Source organism: Pteropus alecto, unplaced genomic scaffold (assembly GCF_000325575.1).
Source record: "Pteropus alecto unplaced genomic scaffold, ASM32557v1 scaffold171, whole genome shotgun sequence".
NCBI lineage: Eukaryota > Metazoa > Chordata > Mammalia > Chiroptera > Pteropodidae > Pteropus > Pteropus alecto.
In genome coordinates, this window is record NW_006431925.1 from 3,842,562 (window position 1) to 3,862,986 (window position 20,425).

General features: G+C 31.9%; 1 pseudogene; it reads left to right on the forward strand.

Moving 5' to 3' along the window:
• Nucleotides 1-264: 264 nt before the first annotated feature.
• LOC102882450 lies at nucleotides 265-822 on the forward strand (annotated as a pseudogene).
• The last annotated feature ends 19,603 nt before the right edge of the window (nucleotides 823-20,425 follow it).

Below are 20,425 nucleotides of genomic sequence, written 5' to 3' on the forward strand. Positions count from 1 at the left end.
TAAATATAACATTTAGGGTGTATTTATTATTCTATTATGCCTATAAGAAATGAATGAAGGCAGTGCCCTTGGCAGTTCCCCGGATCTGTCTCTTGCTTTAACAGTGTTTGGCCAGAACAGACCCAAGAACACCCTTACTTCCAGCCTTCGACCACCTTCCAACCCTTTTTCCAGTCGCAACCTTCGGAACCTTCTCAGCTATCCTTGGCCTGCGAGACCAGCCATCACCGTGTTTTGAGCTTAATTCCTTACTGCTCAACAACTATGAGTTCTCAAATCCGTCAGAATTATTTCACCGAGGTGGAGGACGCTGTCAACCACCTGGTCAACCCATCAACCACCTGGTCAACCTGCATCTGCGGGCCTCCTACACTTACCTCTCTCCAGACTTCTATTTCGACTGCCACGATGTGGCTCTGGAAGGCGTGAGTCACTTCTTCCGCGAATTGGCCGAGGAGAAACACGAGGGCGCCCAGTGTCTCTTGAAGATGCAAAACCAGCGTGGTGGCCGCGCCCTTTTCCAGGACCTGTAGAAGACTTCTCAAGATGAGTGGGGTAAAACTCGAGATGTCATGGAAGCCGCCATGGTCAGGAGAAGAACCTGAACGAGGCCCTTTTGGATCTTCACGCCCTGGGTTCTGCCCTCACAGCCCCCCATTTCTGTGACTTCCTGGAGAACCACTTCCTAGGTGAGGAGGTGAAACTCATCAAGTAGATTGGCGACCACCTGACTAACCTCCGCAGGCTGATCAGCCCCCAGGCTGGGCTGGGCGAGTATCTCTTCGAAAGGCTCACCCTCCAGCATGACTAAGAGCCTTTGGAGCCCAGAGGTTTTTGAGAGGCCCCTCTGCTTCCCCCTGGTGTTGGCCTTGGGCCCCAGCCTCTCCTTGCAACCAATAGGCAGCCTTCTGAAAGAGAGAGAGAGAGAGATAAATAGATTTATGGATGAGAGAGAGAGAGAGAGAGAGAGAGAGATGAAATGAATTAAGAATAACTGAATTTTGTCAAGTACTTTTTGGGATCATGTCATATAATCATGTGGGTTTTTATTTTTTGCCATCAGTTTATTGATAATTATGATAGCTTATACTTATGTAGTTCTTACTATGAGCACGGCATAATTAAACATTTTATATTTATGAACTCGTTGAGGTATGTCATATCATTACTCCCAACTTTAAAACGAGGAAGCTGATACATATAGAGGTCACAAAGCTTTGAGTGGAATATTCAGGTTTCATACCCAGCAGTCTAGATGCACAGCCCACATTCAGAACCACTATAACTTATTTTTCTCTTATGTTGATCTATTTTCTAGAATTAAACAATCCTTGAATTCCTGGAATAAAGCATAATTTTGTTATGTATTATTAATAAAATAAATAACTTTTAATATAGAACAGAATATAATTATATTTTACATTGTTAATTCTATATGAATAAATGAGGTTGGTCTTTAAATTTTGTGTAAAGAGTAAAGGTATGCGATTTTACTATTAGTGATTTGTCACTTTCTCTAAAATGAATTAAGAAGCTCTCCATCTTTTTCTATGCTCAGAAATAGTTTAAACAACATAGGATGTACTTGTTGTTTGGAGGTTGAATATAATGTATATAAAAATGATTTTGGCCTACAGCTTTATTTAATGGTATATCTTTGATCACATTAATAATTTTGTCCAAAGTTATTGTTCTTTTGTAATTTATTAACAAGTTTATATTTTCGAATAACACTACTAACATATTTATCACAATTATGTCCATTTTTTCATTTATAACATTATAAATTTTCTCTCTCCCTTTTTCATTCATGCCGGAGATTTATGCATTTTATTCAACAGCTTGAGGTAAAAATTCTGGTTTTATCCATCAGGTCTACTTTTTAAAAATTTTACTGCTTAACCTTTTATCTTTTTCTTTATTGAGGTAAGAAAACAACATGAGAGCAACACTTTTGATAAATTTTTAAGTGCACAATACAGTATTTCTAACTGTAGGCACAACGTTATACAGCAGATCGCTAGAACTTATGCTTCATTATCTACATTTATGGGCTTTTCTTTTTGTTATTTTTTAAATTTTTTATTTGTTCAATGCTTATTTCATAATAAACCTTAGAAGGCCATAGATCTTGACTACAGCCTGCACGATGGTCATATGTTTTGATCTATTCACATTTATATTACCAAATTGCAAACCAGTTGCTTCAATTTTGATAAGCTTATTAGTCCAGGTGTTATTTAGAATAGCTTTTTTTCTCAAGTGCGTAATTCTTTTGTGTCTTTTATTCTTGATTACTTGTTTTACTTAATCATGTATAGCAAATATTCTGTAAAATTCACATTTTAGGAATTATAATTTAAGCTTTATTTGTAACCTTTCTGATGAAGGTTTCTTTTTCTCTCACAAATGTTTTGTGAAAACAAAACCTCTGTATCTTACAGAGAATACGTACTCTTTCTCATTCACACTCTTCTTTCTCTCTCTCTCCTTTTTTGTTGTGTGTATGTGTTTCTATATGGATATAATTAAGAATTATTTTAATTAAATCATTTACATAATTAATATATTTTGTCTCATTCATCTGTTAAATTCATCTGTTAAATACATTAAAATCTTCCATTATGATTATGGTATTACCAACTCTCTTTTTATTTCTAATAAATTATAGATATACTACTGCTAGATTGGAAGATGGAGGTTAATGTTATTATATTCTTTGTTTAGTTTAATTTTACTCTTATGTAGATAAATCAGATAGGTAAGGATTTAAATGTATTTCTTTAAAAAAATGAAGGCGATTGCTAGAAAAATAGACTGCATAGAACTTCCAAATACTTGAAAAAGAAGGAATTCAAAACACATCTTTATTATCTTAGCAAAAGCAAAAATAGGACAAGAGGAAAATATAGGAAAGTATAAAGAAATACTGAAAGAATAGCAGAGAAACATTATAAAATAGTAACAAAATAGAAAAAATATTGTAGGAATGAAACAATTCAGTTACCCAGAATAATATGAATTAATTCATTCTATATTCAAAAATAAAGATTGTTGAATAAGTTTAAAAAACAAAATGGAGGATTTTTCTGTACATAAGAGAACCTAGAACAAAATGGCAAAAAGAATGTCAAGCTGTGCTGCTTATTAACCTTTACATCTGCAGAGTCTGTTGCATTTAACCTGTCCCCACTGAAACTGTCTTATAGTCATTTCCCTCTGTTCTGACTTTGCCACTTAGGTGGGCTCTGTACTTCCAAATTTGCTGCCTCCAATCTATTCCTCCACATTATAGCTTGAGTAATCTTTCTAAAATGAACTCTGAGTTTCCCCTCACGTCACTGTCTAAGTTTCTCCCCCAAGTCTCTGGATCCATCATCCAATACTGTCCTGTGCATCTTTTCCTTTAGCTATACCAAACTAGAGTTCTTAGAGTTCTCTAAATGTGCTATACTATATCGTGTCTCTGAGTTTTATTACTCAGTAAAATTTCATGAAAGCAGAGATTGTGTCTATGTATATTTTCAATAAGCATGTGTTCAGTGAATGATAAAAATATGCAAATGAATGAACAAAGAGAAAGAGAATTGGTAAATGGACAAATGAATTCTATGTCCTCTTTTTGGAGTTTCATCCCCATAAGCCTATCCAACTCCTACACTCATTTTTCAAGGCTTCTCTGAGAAGCTCATGACAGTGTATGATATGAAAACTTTTTATGTGACAGTGAAGATATAATAACTTCTTTTATCAAGAATTCTACATTAACTGAAAGTAATGTTTAATGTCTTACCTAAAAATATCCTTTTATCGAATGATCTTGGATTCATGTTTATTTCTTTCTCTGCTTTTAATTCCTTCTTATGATTTATCCAATGATCTCAGTCCTTTCCTTCATTTTTTTACTCAATTCAGAATTTTTCTTTTCCTCAGTGACAAGTGTTTCTCTTGTCTTCTAATAAGAAGTCAAGAGTTCAGCTTTCCAGGGCTCTGGATAATGACTTAGAATCCCAGGAGATGACTCACAGAGAGAAAAGAGATCAGCCTACTCACCTTCACCTACGCTTTCCCTGAACTGACTCATCTAGGAGAGAATGGCACACACGGAGAAGAAGGGCAAGGACAAACTCTTTTGGCCTCAGTTTCTTTACATGTAAAATATATATAATCATCCTGAAAACAACTGACATATGATCCTATAGGTACATACTTTGTATCAATTCATCACAATTCTATGCTAGATATCAAAAAAAAATCGACGGTTCTTTCCTCTGCATAACTCTTTTGGCCAAATCTTCTTAATAGGTCTTAGGAAGAGAGGGGCCTAGTTTTAAGGAAAACCGAATATAGAAACTGGTGTAATGAATGAAACCTTCAGACTGCCACTTAGGACCCATGTGATTATACGAGGAAGGAGGGCTTAAGACATACCAAGATCCAACCGATCTGTATATACTCTTTCCTGAACAAAATAATTTGATATCTCTCAGGCTAATGGGCTCTAAGCTGTAGTCAAAAATGTGACCAGTTTCCATTCAGGTTAACTTGTTGTTCTCAATCTTGAAATAGCTCAATATTGTGGTGTGCCATGATTAATTGTGAGCTGTGCCTCAAGTAATATGTTACTAATGATGACGTACTAAATTTTGCATATAATTGCCTTTTTAAATAAAGTAGAGCAAACTCAAAGTTACTCCTGTCTATAATATCATTCTCACTAAGTTGTAGTTCAGTCTTTCCTGGAATTAGCAAGAACATGTAGAAAAGTAAGTTTGGGTTCTACATGTAAACATCATTCCATATGTCTGTTACAGGAAAGACATTGTTTAGGACTAATGCATTAAAGATTAATTCAATCAACAAACAACCATTGATATGAGAATGTGCTTATGGTAAATGGATAGAGGGGAATGATCCAGGCCAGAGAGGGTTCTGAAATAAGAAACAAGTGCTTTGGTGGGTCTAAATATGCAAAGGAAGGAATCTTAGAGGGGGGCTTTCCTCGGTTCTGTAAATTAATTTATTATTTAACTCTTATCAACTAAATGCTCTTCAGATAGTCTAATCTATGATTTATTGCAGTGTTTCTCAACCACAGCTACGTATTCATATCACCTAGGAAACCTTTCAAAAACATCTAAGCCTGGACCTCCACCTCCAGAGATCCTATTTAAATTGGTTTCCTATTAATTTGGTGGTTCTCAAAGTTAGCATGCTTCAAAATCATTTGGATGGCTTGTTAAAATACAGATTTCCAGGTCCCACCTCTGAGATTCCTGATTAGTGGTCAAGGGTGGAATCTGAGAATTTATGTTTATAAGTATTGCTGATACTGCTGGTCTGTGAACCACATTTTGAATCACTGTGCCACAAAAAGTACCAGATGATCATAATACCTTGGAAACTTATTAATAACACAGCTTCCCAGACTAGTCTCATGAAGATTTTGATTAAGAATGTTTTTGGCATGGGATCAGGGAATTTTTATTTTAATAGTTATCCTCAATGACTTCTCACCAGGCAAGGCTGGGGATCCCTACCCCAAGAGACCTCTGGCAAAAAGTGGAAGACAGTGGGGATGGTGTCTCAGTTTTTTGCATAGTACTGTTTCATGGACTGAAGCCATACGGCAAGTTACCTTGTGTTATTATTCTGTTTCCATATGGCAAGTGTCAGGACAAATCTTGTTCCATCAGAATCTGCTCTCCCTGGCCTCTCCCTGCATGGCTCTCTAACCACGTTGGCTTCCCTTCATGCCTGGGTCTTCTCTTTCTTGGCCCAGCCTGCCTGACTCAACTGATTGCTCTAAAACCAGCCCTATTTTTCTTATTTTTTTTTTTCATCACATTTCTCTCATGGATGTTTTATATCACTATCATTGTTTTCTCATCATAGATTTTCCTTAGATGAAAGGACTCTGACTTTTATCCACATTACTTTATGAAGTAAACTCTACAACAGTTTTATTTTTATATTTGAGATATATAACTCTTAGAATACTCTTCTAACACATTGGCAATATTAAATTGTTTGCATCATAAATGTGCCCTTATGTTTACTGCAGTACAGTTTATAATAGCCAAGATATGGAAGGAAGCAACTTAAGTGCCCATCAATAGATGACTGGATAAAGAAGTTGTGGTAAATATATACAATGGAATATTACTCAGCCATAAAAAAAAAGAAAGAAATCTTGCCATTCGTAATGACATGGATATACCCAGAGGGTGTTATGCTAAGTGAAATAAGTCAGACTGAGAAAGACAAATACCATATGATTTTACTTACATGTGCAATCTAAAGAATAAAATAAATGAACAAACAAAAGGGAAACAGACTCATAGATACATAGAACAATTGATTGTCAGATTGGAGGGGAGGTGGGGAGCTGGATGAAAAAGGTGAAGGGATTAAGAAATACAAAATAATCATGGGGGTGTGAAGTACAGCATAGAGAATATTGTTAATAATATTGTAATAACTATATACAGTGTCAGATGGGTACTAGACTTATCAGGGAGATCACTTCATAAATTATATAAATGTCTAACCACTATGCTGTACACCTGAAACTAATATAATATTGAACGTTAACTCTATTCAAAAAATAAAATATTAAAAATAAATTAATTTTAAAAATTATATGTATTTTTATATTAAATATGCATAAATACAAATTTAAACTTTATATAACTGTTATCAATTATAATATAACATAATATTATAAATTAAATATAAACTGGAAAACCAATAAATTAGGAGTGAATAATGAAGATATATGAGATGATACATTTATTTCAGAAAATACTTAGTTGTGTTTACTGATAATGTAGCATAATATATGCTTCTATATCTAATATGATTCTCTATTTTGATATCAATAACACCTATGCCTATCTGTAGAGCACAGTTTTTAAAACTATATGAATAACATTAAGCCTTTGAATTCTGGTTCATGATAATCAGACCTCATACTTAATTTAAGCTCTTTGAGGGAGCAATCTTAAAATGTCAATTTTAATTAGATGTCCTTTGAGAAGTCTCTAAATTTGTCTTCTTTGCTTAAAGATAAATTTAGTACTGCTATATTGTTGGAATCCATGTTAAATGCCTATATAAACCAATTAGTGCCACAAGAAGAAACGGAAAAGTTCTTTATTAAAGTGTTTAGCTTTAGTATTACTGTTAATGAGTGATGTGAATAAAGACAGAACCCACACAACACAGCTCACAAAGTGAATATGGGATGCCCTGCTACTACTGCCCAACTTCTGAGCCATACTCTGAAGTGCATGTCACACTATCACACCCCTCAGCACTTCCCCATTAGGTACCATGAAATCACCATCAGTACAGCATACACTGATGGAGATGACACCTGTCCTTTACTTCCTAAAAAGTGTATATTTTGGATGGAAACATGAACACTATTCACGTAGCAAGTGAATATTCAACAATATGTTTATATTATTTTTAGATTTTCAACAAAAATGAAAATATAGTGTTAAAATGTTTTTTTTATGGTGAACTCATATATTCAAGGCTACATCTATGAACCCCAGGAGTTCCCAGAGAGAGGTTTAAGAAAATTACTTTAGAATAATGGTTCTTATTGGGGTGGAGGAAATAGGTACTTGGCTACCTAAGGCAGTGGATATGATTAACTTGAAACATTTCTAAACTACTCATGACCTACTGTGAGATTCTGACATAAGATAATGCTTTTGATAATTTCCTGCCATGACAATTCATTGTTGCTGATGGAAGTAGTTATAGATCATATATTACAAAGAAAAAAGGAAGTTTAAGAATAACTATGTTCGAAAACCACCAAAGATGTATTTAACACCAAAATCAGATGCTTTTTCTTAGTTGTAATTCTATCTCTCAGAGTCATGTGATGTTTACTATCTTTCCAATAATTTTTAAAAACATATTTTATTGCCTAAACTTTTACTTATTTGACTATGCATAATCTTTTTTTCACTGACTCCTCTTCAACTTCTTTGCTCTTAAATGTATGTGTCCTGCAAAGTTAGTTTCTCTTTCTAGACTTTCATTCTTAGCAACCATTCCCACTTCCATAAAATACTCAGAAGATTACTTTTAATATCTCAAATTATTAGACAAGGAATAAAGAAGATTGAAGATTAAGTAAATGAGTATATCAAATATAGATTTAAATAACCCCACTTCTCATCACTGTACTGTAATTATAAAAACAAGTCAACCTTTTCAAAAGATAGTCAAATACTAGAAAAAAAAAATTCAAACTATAACCAAAAATTTCAATTCACGCCTATCTCAACACATAAAAAGTTCTATGAAGAGCAAATGGCACATACCAATCATTTTTAGAATGTAGTCCCTGATTAGTTCAATTTAGAACTGAAAGTACTTTAAAGTCATATTTAATTAAAAAAAAAATTCTACCAATAGGTTAGTCAGATAAAAGTATCTGGGCAAAGAACTTCTGGTTTTAAATAGGTGCTTAATAATAGGATTTGATATCTGGACCACAGTTTAAAACCCAAAAATAATGACACCGTTTGGATAGAGATAAAGACAAGAATAGAAAGACAAGGTCTTTCCCCAGAAGACTATCTGGCCTGATCATGAGGACTTTATACTGAATAGAGATGAAAAAAAAGACAAAAATGATTAAAAAAAAAAACCCTTGATATGTCAGTTTCACTGGAGGAATTTAAGAATATATATTAGGTATGTTTATATACAGAAACATAAGAAAGTGCTCTGTGATTCATAAGACATAACACTAGAGAAGAGGTCTGTGAAACCTCTATATTCATATCATCTTTGCATTCTAGTCTTGGCTATTCCACAAACTGACTCTGGATTTTAGTTTCCTTAATAAAGTTTTTGAGTTAGATCAGATTATTAATTCTGCTGCAGTGATAATTTAACCCCTACATTAGTCTAACACAGCAAATGTGAAATCTTGCACACATCCATTACTGGTCTGCAAGGGTTCTGCTCCACTTAGTCAGCCACCTAACTGGTAAAGGCCTTATGTTGACACCACCATCTCAGACACTGCCACTGTAGGGGAAGATATTGATGAAGAGGACATACAGCTTTCAAATACCACAGTCAATTAGAACTATTATTCCCACCACAGCCAGTTGGTCAGAACTACTCTGGTGGTCCCAACAATTTCAAAGGTATCTGAGAAATATAAAAGAGCACATGTAATACTCTATGATCATTTCTCTCTCTGCCATGATCTCGAATTTCTCAACAGGAGTCCTAAAATCTATGGTTCTCTAATTATAAAGGCTGGTATTTACTGAATCTTCTACTTATCAGGCAATTTACATATGTTAAAACTTACTACCTATAATATTAAAACTTACTACTTAAACTATACAACTTACATTCACTAAAGTAGGCAATATTATCTCAGTTTTATGGATGAAAAACAGATTTAGAGAAAACCATTTTCCTAGTAAGTATTGGAGTTGAGATTGTTTCTCCATGCCTCACTGTCTTGCCTGAGTATGGTATAATGAAAATGGCTTTTGAAAGCTTGTGCTTTGGCATAAGTAGGAAAACAAATCTGAAATTTGTTTTAATTATATTAAAATGCCTAAAGGAAATTGTCTGTTTATCTGTAATAAGACTGCAGGTTATCTAAAATGTCACATTTCTTTACTTTTGATTGAAATTATATAAAATCATATGATAACAAGGATTATCCAATGCTTATTAAATACTCTTATAACCTGTTACCGGTCTTTGATAAATAAAAAAAAATTATAGGATATTAGATCAACGGAGTAAAAATGAAAGGGATTCTTCACGATATAAATTGGATGTTATTGGGATAGACTAGCGGTCCCCAACCTTTTTGGCATCAGGGACAGGTGCTCCTATGAGAATCTAATGCCTGATGATCTGAGGTGGAGCTGAGGTGGTGATGCTAGCGCTGGGGAGTGGCTGCAAATACAGATGAAGCTATGCTTGCCCGCCGCTCACTTTGTTGTGCATTCCGATTCCTAACAGGCCATGGCCTGGGGATTGGGGACCCCTGAACTAGATGAAAATGAAAAGATTTATAGCTCTAGGATTCCCAAATTACATTATATACATTGTTGCTCCCATATTTGCAACTTCTTTGTTCTTGCCAATTGAATGTATACATATCATCGCATTCGCTCTCCTGATGTTTTGTTTACATGGCACCAACTCTGCAGTTATTTGGAAACCCCAGGTGATTGAATGAAGTTCTCCCTCTGTATTTAAAGGTTTGACATCAATTAATGCAACAAGAAAGTCATTAATTTAATTAATAATCACTGAAAATTCTCCCTTGCCTCGCCACTTCTAAATTTATCCTCAATTAAAGAGATGCTTTCATTTATTTATTTGGCGATATTCATTGAGTACCAACTGTATGCTTAGCGCCATGCTGGGCTGCGATTAAAAAGATGAGTATGTCAAAGGCTTTGCTCTTAACAAGCTCAAGACATTAGAGGTAAAAATATTTTAACAGTTGTTTCAGTTTGTTTTTTACCCCTCAACTGGGCCCCCAAACACTCTATTTCTAGCAATTTACCTATTTCCTAATGAAACTAAGCTTTTCATTATTTTATTAAGGCATTCGTACTTGTATTGTCTAAATGGCACCTGTTTTCAAAATACTTAGGAATATTAAATAGCTTGTTTTTCAGCACAAAAGATAAAATTATGTTTTAAAAATGTAATTACCTTTTATCTGTTGTTATAATAAGATTTATTTTACATATTTGTTTTGCAATAGTATATAAACAAATGCTAGAAACAAAATATGGGTGTATTTTTTATTTTTAGCTGATACAGTATTTTCAGGATCTCAGTATTTTGGAGAAATGAGTTACTGACATCTAACACTTAAGAGTATATAGTACTTTTCATTTGATAGAAATATCGGAAAAAAGAACAGCCAATTTCCTAGAGCAGAATATAAAATAAAAAATTTAAAGACTTTCTTTTTCTCTCTTTAAATTTTTATTAATTATTCTTAGTTTGCTTTTGGGAGTTAGAAATATTTTTCAGTGTTTTTCGAATATAGAAAAATTTACTGAGTTAATACATAAATGCCCTCTTGTGACAGTCTCCAAAAATGCAACTGCCTTTTTCCCTATTTGCTTTGCTTTGTTTTTTTTTTTTTTCCTAAAATAATTTAATATATCCAGGCTGTAATCGTTTCAATTAAAAACATCAGTTTTATAGTTTACCTAAACAAATTAACTTATCTCTTTTTTAATAAGCTATGTGATGTTTTGAAATTTAGGCAGAAAAACTTGTGACAGTACTATTCCCTATGTAGGGTAATTATTGAAAAGCCCTAGGAAACTTTCTAATTCACCTTATTCCACTTTGATACGCATGGTGATGGAATTCTAGATGTTGTAAAAAGATCCTTTTTTCAACTTTTTCTGGAGAACTTCTAGGGTTCTATAGCACATTTCACAATGTGATAGCTAAAAGATTAAATAAATTTGTTGAATCAGCTTAAACTATTCTTTCATAAATTATAAATAATTTTTAACCAATTATGTCATTTATATTTATTAGTCATCTCGGAGTTCCTAGAAGAAAAGTTACTGTTCACATTTCAAAATAAAACAATTATTAAAGCAGTTAAGTGACTTGCCCAGAGATAAGAGTGAGTGTATCACTGTACAACATGTGAGCCAACACGTGGCCTTTCAAAAGTCAACAAAAGTTTTTCAGAGAGAAAGTGATGTGTATTTTTAAAAATTTAGTTATAAAATTTTGTTTTAGGCTACTTTAGTTTCAAAATACAGAAAGAATGATGAAAAGTGTTTTCTTTCCAAGATTCAGTCTACAACAGCTTTCAATAAAGATATAAACCAAGAAATTTCTTCTTAAAAAAATGATATAACAAAATTTTGGTATGAGCAAAACCAGTATTTGGACGAGTTAATTAATTTTTTTTAATCAATTTCTTTTTCTGAAAAATGGGAATAATAATAACCTATGTTATAGGGTTTTAGTGAGATTTACATGAGATCATGTATATATAAATTTCCTTGCTCTTAATAGAGACTTAAAATTATAGTCATTGATATTAGAAAAAAAGCTTAAATTCGTGTTGTGGACTCAAAAGAAAACATGATTTAACTTTATTTTGTGGCTAAGATGGCCACGTATCAATAACTACTAATTCTTTATCCTTCAAATTTAAAAGTGTTATAATTATATATGGCATGCTTAATGCTCATAGCAGATGAGATGATAAGAAAATTCAACAATGCGAATCCTGTTTATACTTTGTTGTTAACTTAAACAGTTTGTTTAAATTAAATTCTCTCAATAGTAAAAGCTTTACCAGTTTTTTTTCTGAAGCTTATATAGTCTTCAACTTACAAAGTCTTACTACCCTCACCTGGGAAAGAGAAGGGTATAGAGAATACAAGTCAGTGACCTATGGTGGAATTCAGAGGCATCCTGCACAAAGGAATGTCAGAGGAGAAAGCAAAAAAACAGAAATTCTTGTCATTCTTATCTCCAGGAGGGAAAACTTGGGAGCAAGAGAACACTGAATCCCCCATCATTTTAGAAATGGAGAAATATATTTTGCTAACCATAGAATGTGATGTTCTATTTTGGAATTTCTTGCAAATCATCATGTCCTTTAATTTTGCAGTCACGTATGAATTTCAAACCAGAGTGCAGGATGCGAGAAAATAATTGTCAGTTATATTTGAAAAAGTCCCCTAGCCCAAGAATAGCCTTTGACATCCTACTTTTCTTCACCTTCCATATTCAATGTACAGCCATTCTGGTAAATTTTACTTCCTAAATATATTTTGAATTATTCCCTTCCCCTCCACTTTTCTCATTGCTATCCTAGCTGAACATACCATCATCTTTCATCTGGGTTACTATAACTGCCTCCAAGATTCGTTATTTTGAATCTACTATGCTCCCATTACCACCCCTTTCCCCTCGCAACTCCAAACATACACTTCGAATTATAGTCAGGGTGATCTTTTGAAACCACAAATACAATAAAATTACACATTAGTTTGAAATTTTTGACCATTTTCTATGACTCATAGGATAAAGTGCCCAACCCCAATGTTGTGTAAAGCCCTCGCGTGACTTTGCTTTTCTACTTCTTCAATCTTGTGTCTTAGCAAACTCTGAGTCATATCAGCCTTCGTCTAGTCCCTTAAATACATTAAATTCTTTCCTGTTTGGAGGCTTTCCTGAACATTTTTCTTCTACCACCTTTTGCCTTATTCGTGTCCACTCACCCTCTGATCTCAGCTCAAATATCACTTCCATAGAGAAATCTTGCTACCTCTAGAATAAGTATAGCATCTGTGTTCTAAAGTAACACACTCCTGGTTCATTTCCTCCAAACAACTTATCATAGTTTATACTTAAATTTAAGTTTATTTGATGATACAGTGATGAGTACTGGTCATTGGCCTCATTAGACTGTAAACTCCATAAGTCTATGTTTATTTGCTTACCACTATAATTCCAGGGTCTGTAATGCTACTTGGCACACAGTTGGTGCTCAATAATTATTTGTTGAGTAAATGTAATTGTTTGTTTTTCTCTCTACTTGAGAAATCATTCTGTGTTTACTCTTTATTCAGGACATATATGTGTTCCATGCAATATTTTCAATCTTTTCCTCTTCTCTCCAATCCCAAACTGACTGCTATACTTGCCAAATAATTAAACTGTCTGAATCCATTGATGCCACCTGTTAGCCCTTTTCCTCATGTCTTTCTCTCCATCTCTTTCCTCCTTTGAGGGGAATTAGGCCCTTGATGCATTCTTCTCAGCCCCTTCTCTCCAATTTTAAACTTACCATTAGTCAACTCTTTACTCACATGTACTCCTTCTAAGTTCCCTATCTTTTTCTGCTCCAACTTTTGTTCAGTTATTCAGGAAAATTTCTCCAAGTATTCTCTTCTTTCCCACTTTCTCTCTTTTATCTCTTTTATTCTCCTACTTCCTCCTCTAGCCTCTTCCTTCTTCCTTCTCTTCCTCTCTCAGCTTGTTCCTTTTCCTTCTTCATTATAATATTATATATGTAAAAAATATATTCAAATTTCGAGAACTCTGCTTTCCAAATTTTAGCTTTTAATTATTTGTAAAATAGAACTTTCTAAAATTCTTTTGGCTTACAAAACCCAGGTAGTATATATTTGTACCATTAGCATCTTGATAAAGCCAAAAATTCTAGAATTTTTTGGTAATACTGTTCTCTGCATCTGTTTTAGGGATAAACTTAGATAAATAACTTTAGCAAATTTATATAATCTCGATGAATTACTCTGTTATTAAGTAATTATTGGCTTGTACGTATATGGTATTACATTCAGTGACGTAATTTATTGTGAGCTTAATAACAGGAAAAGAAAATAAACATTTAAAAAAATGAAAGAAAAATAAGATTTAAAAAAGTAATTTCAAAGTCAATTTATTTACTTCCTCACCCCAACCATATTGGACTTAATGTTGGAAGTCTATGGTCATTAAAAACTTTTAAAATTAGTTATATCTAGGAATAATTTAAACCATCAGAAAATTTTGAATTATGAGCAATATTTAAATTCTAATCTTGAATAAATAATTTAACCTTTCTGGAATTATGTATGAACCTCAATAAGCTAGGTGCTCCATTGAGTGGAAACTTTCCTATGTAATTGGATTTTTTAACAAATACATTGAGGAATACTGAGAATAAAGTGTATATAAAAGAATTCCTAAATGCCAAAATTTATTTTATGAGAATTATTTGGTAAGAGTATTGATTACTTGCCAACTCTAGAATGAGATATATCATTCTACATTGCTTGAAACCTTTAATATGTAATCCACTGGATATTATTTAAAATTTTATGGAGGCTGACAATTCACTAAATCAATTATGGCCAAAATTACTTATACATTTAATACATGAAAACCAAAAGGGAAATTACATTTTGTCTAGATTTAGCTTATGATGTTAATTATTTCCATAAATTTAATAAATATTTTAACACAAGGTGCAACATCATCTCTTCTAAGTAAGGACAAATTCACCTATCATAGGGTATCAGTTCAAGTGTTCAAACATTTAATGAGCCATAACTTAGTACTATGAAGAATACAAAGATGAAAAAGATGGAATTCGCACCCTCTTAGAGCATGCATGAACCAAGAAGGAAAATGGTGATCTATTTTCAAACAAAAAGTAAATGAAGAAAAAATATTGGTTGTTTTATGAATATTAATCTTGCACAAATTAGAGAAGCCATCTTTCAAGATCTTATGAGTAACTCTTTAGTGAAGCCATGGGCATAGCATTCATTGCATACCAAATCTAAAATAATTATTTATTGCTTTGACTGGTATCATCATATTTTTTTAAACAATTTTCAGCATGAATGTTATAACCAAAAAGTTGTGAAAATGATCAGGAAACTAGCCTTGAGAGGCCTTGAATAGAGTAGAATTTATAAAAAATTTATATTACCCATTATTGATTAACAAGTAAGAAAGTATTATCATGGTAAAAGTTCTACAAGTTGCATTTGTATATTAAAGATAGAAAGGTCCAGTTTTGACGACGTGTCTTATTATATACTCTTGTTTATGAAATTATTCTTTGATTTTTATCAAAAATAAGGTGTAATTAATGCGGGTATACTTTCTGATAAAAGTATTTTATATATATGTATATATGCCTAAATTTTATTTTCTATAGAAGAATTAAAATTTGATATTACATGATCTTCTTTACTACATTTTTTTTTCCTTACAAGAGTCTTTCTTTTTGAGGCATAAGATTCTTTCTCTGTATTTGAGGAAAAAGCAAAACAAACAAACAAAAGAAAAGTCTTGATGGACTGGCTAGAACATAAGATCTCATTAGTAAAAAGTCCAGTCTTCAGATATGATTATACCTCCATACTTTACCGCTATGAAGCTGGACTGCTTATTAATTTGACCAAAAGTTAAAAAAAGAACGAACTCAAAAAAATGCATGGTCTATGTTTGAACAATCTCAGCATCAACTTGGGGAAATTTTTATCTCTGACATGTTCTTTTTTGTCAACTTAAAGAAATATATGAGATAATGATCTAGTACTCCAATATTTCTATATAAAGCCTTTTAATATACTAATTGTGTCGTATGAGTGTAGGTCTCATGTGCTGTAATATGTTCTCCTATATTGTATTATTAAAGCTTAGAAAACAATATCCCAGGTCTAGATTCTTTAGAATACCCTAATCACTGGAATAGTTACAAATGATAGTCAGCAATCATTTCTGTATTAATTAATGGAAAAATATAAAATAATACTATGCATATCTTCTAAAATATTATAATATCTATATTAATTGTATATCTCCCTCACTAAATTAAAAAATATTATTCATATAGTACATAATAAATAAGAAAAACTTAAGACAAGGATCCAAATTTTCCCAGAAAACAACACAGCCTAAATCACATCATTATCCTTACACTGACATATTTCTGTCTTTATGAGAGAATGCCTCAGACCAATTTTTGCTATATTCAACTATTTAAAGTTTATTATTTGTATCATATTACATACTCTGTATTAAATAAATTATGACAATAACAAATTACATCTCTGGTTAAAATATCTTTTGATATCTATTTAAAAATTGCTTGCTTATTATACAACTATTTTAATATAATTTTATGATAAAATATGTAATGTATAAATTTTTCACACATTAGGTAAATTATTAAATAAAAGTGTCACTCTACTTAATTCAGGAATAATGGATATTCAGACATCTATTTTAAATGATTTATCTCTTGGGGAAATTGAGTTTTTACCATATGATTAATTTGGTTTCACCGGAAACTATTGATTAACTTTTTTGTTGAATCATATGCCCTTAAACAAAAGTGAGGATGAATATTGAAAAAACATAAATGTGAAGATATTATTATTTAGTCCTTTTCCAAATACTGGCATTTTCATCTGTTCAAATCTTAAAATTCTAAAAGATTTGAGAAGTCATTTAATTCTGTCCCTCCTTCTCCACCACTTAGCAAATTCACATTAAATATAACTGGACTTAAATCTCACTCCATAAAAGTTTAACTCCAAAAGCAAACTGACTAGCTAATGTTAAATTTTAAATACTTACTTTCAACACTCTTCAGTCAAATTCTTCACTAGTAAATTTATGTATACCAAAAATTTAGTATGACTAGGGGGTTGGTATGACTGCAAGTAGGCTCATATATTTTATGTTTATTCATTTATTCAACAAGTATTGATGAAGCACTTATTATTTGACATGTATTATTTTAAAAATATTTTAATGTTGGAGTTTTCAATATATTTACAATGTGCCCCTTTATAGTTATTAAAATATTCAAAAACATTCAAAAATATCTATTTTTACTTGATATGGATTGGTTATGTTTCATATATTTCAAAATAGTGGTTATAATAAATATTATTTATATATTAAAAGGTTATTTTATTTTACAACATTGTGAATAAGCAATTATGAAGCAATATAATAATTTAATATTACCAGAGTTGAACTTCTTACTCAAATACATTAACAAATATATATATAAAGCTGACCTTTAGCATAGTTGTCCTTCATGATTGTCATTCTCTATTACTCATATTCCTGTATAGAAATAAAATAAGCACAACTGATGCTATCAGTGAGGAAAGGATAATAAACCTGATTACAGGGTATTATATATCTAAACATTTAATAAATCATTTTTTCTGTGAATTTTTACTTTACCTGTTTTCATGTTCATGTAGATACAATAGTTTTCTTTGTTCTTAATGTTAAATGTGGACTTTGGGAATCATTACGAGAAAATAATAAGAGAATTCACCATGGTAATATTAGATATAAAATATATGGTTTTATTTATCAAAAGAAAATAATACTATATTAAATTGTATGAAAATATATGTGTGTGTTTATATATATACACATAAATATTTATATATGTATATTTTCCAGTTTATAATCTTATTTTCAATTTTCATATTAATTAATGCAATAATTATTGGAGGCAGAGGAGTAACAATAACTACTCAAATCAAAAGTATTTAAAATTTAAGGTGTTCTATACCACAAAATAACTTTTTATTTAACCAAAGTCATAGTAATATGTATCATATTATTTATAGTAAGTCTAATCAGTGAAACTTATTATAAAGCTACCCATAATTTAGTGTACTTAAAGCATAAATGCGGCGCCATTTAACTGCTGACAAACCAGTTTTATAGATAGAAATAGCTTGAGTTGAAAGAAAGATCTTGAAAAGTTTACAGATTTATTTTTTCAAGCACCACAAACTAATAAGTAAAAACATATGAATTAGATAAAATACTTCATTACGTTACTTTTATTGAGTAAGTCAATATGATATGATTACATTTCAGAGACATTTAATTCTCCATCATATAAAATCACATTGATGTTTGGTTATATTTTCTCTTCTGGTGATGTAGCCATTCAAAGTATTTTACTGATATCAAAGCAGAGATATTATGAAGTTAAAACTAACGTCATTTTCATCAAAGCTAATCATAAATTTTATTTTCTTAAGTGTTTCCCCGAGTAATCTCATTGCAGGTCTGTAAAGGAGATTTAAAAGTGCTCTTGGGTCTTGGGTTCTAATTAGAAAGAATCCCATTAAACTTGGGAGCTTTGCTGTGAATACCGTCAGGAGAGTAAAACAAAAACACCCACATTTGGTTCATGAAGCTTTGGATGAACCCATTGAACACTGATATTTTAGGAAGGTATTTCTTAATGTTGAAAGTGTAATTGGCCATTCATTACTTAGATGGCCAACTCCACAGTGCTTTGCACCCATTTGTATAACTTATGTAAATGTATAAATGCTTCTTTTAAAATGACATAAAACTTGAATCACTACATAAAGTGGTAAATGATAGTTGCTCACTATCTTGTACACAGTTCCCTTTTTATTGGTTAAAGAAAATAGGTGAACATCACAGATGCAAATGTTTGTTGTTAGAATGTGTGTTTACAGGTGTGGAATCCCCTCAGGATGGGTAGAACTGATATCCTGCTGCAGGTGCAGACTTTAATAAACAGGAACTTGTCTTTCCTCTAATCACTTCTCTCCTTTATCATGCTTTTGGATTATCTCAATTCACATTAAGTATCACTTGTGCATAAAGCATATACAGTGTACTATATTTATTTAGATATACATGTGACTAGATTTTCTGTGAATAAAACCCAAAATGCATTCACATGAGAAAATAGAGTGGTTTAATTTAAATATTTTAGGAGTGCTAGAATACTAATAAACATCTGGAAGAACAGATAAAACTAGATAAATGTTTAGCCTTGTTATGAGTAACACACTAGCATACGATTAGGTTTATAATGGTTGTAATTTAACAAAACTGTTGTATGAAATATTTTGTTTAGCATTCATTAAAAACTGTTAATGCACTTGTGTTTTTCATGGACTAAATTTTTTGCAGCAGACGCACGTTATTAGTATAATACAAATATGCTAAAAAGCAAACAGTTTGGTGCTAAAATGTTTTAAGTAGAATTGTGAAGAGAAATTTTACACCAATCTTTATTTTTTTCATTTTTACAGAGAAAATTTTACCACAAATTCCATATTTTAATGATATTATACCAACTCTATTTTTTAAACTCATTTTGTCACTGTTTTGTAACAGAAACACTGTAAATATTATAGATGTGGTAAACTATTATACTTGTTTTCTTATAAATGAAATGATCTGTGCCAACACTGACAAAATGAATTAATGTGTTACTAAGGCAACAGCCACATTACATGCTTTCTCTTTCACAGTAGGCAGCAGAGCATATGGTTTTCTCTTAATGGAACGCTAGCTTCTCATTAACATACCAGTAGCAGTGTCAGAACTTATAAACCAGCATAACAGGGAGATGGAAAAACTTATAAATTAGACCCTTTCAGTACTATTGAGAAGGAAATGAGTGATGTTCGAAGGTACAATATTTAGCTAATACTGTGCCCTTTTCTGCACCTTCTTTCCAGAAAAAAAAAACTTTTTTCTTATAATAAATATAAATATAAATATTGAAGTGCAAGTAATTTTTACCCTGCTTCTAAGAGTGATTGGCACCCTGATTTTGATAACTCTTCTTAAAAATAATATTTCATTGCCTTTTTGCTCATGGTATGTTTTAAACAGCTGTATTTCACCATTCTGTTTCAATATAGTAAAGCAGTTGAAATGTAAAGCTAATTTTCACGTCTTCCCAAAAGAGGAAGTTCATCAGGTAAACAAAAAATGAGGATGACAAGAAAACTTTTATTTTCTGGAAGCAAAAGATGACCATTTCAATAACAGAAGTGGGGCCGCCAAGAGGTTATGCTTGGTAGTG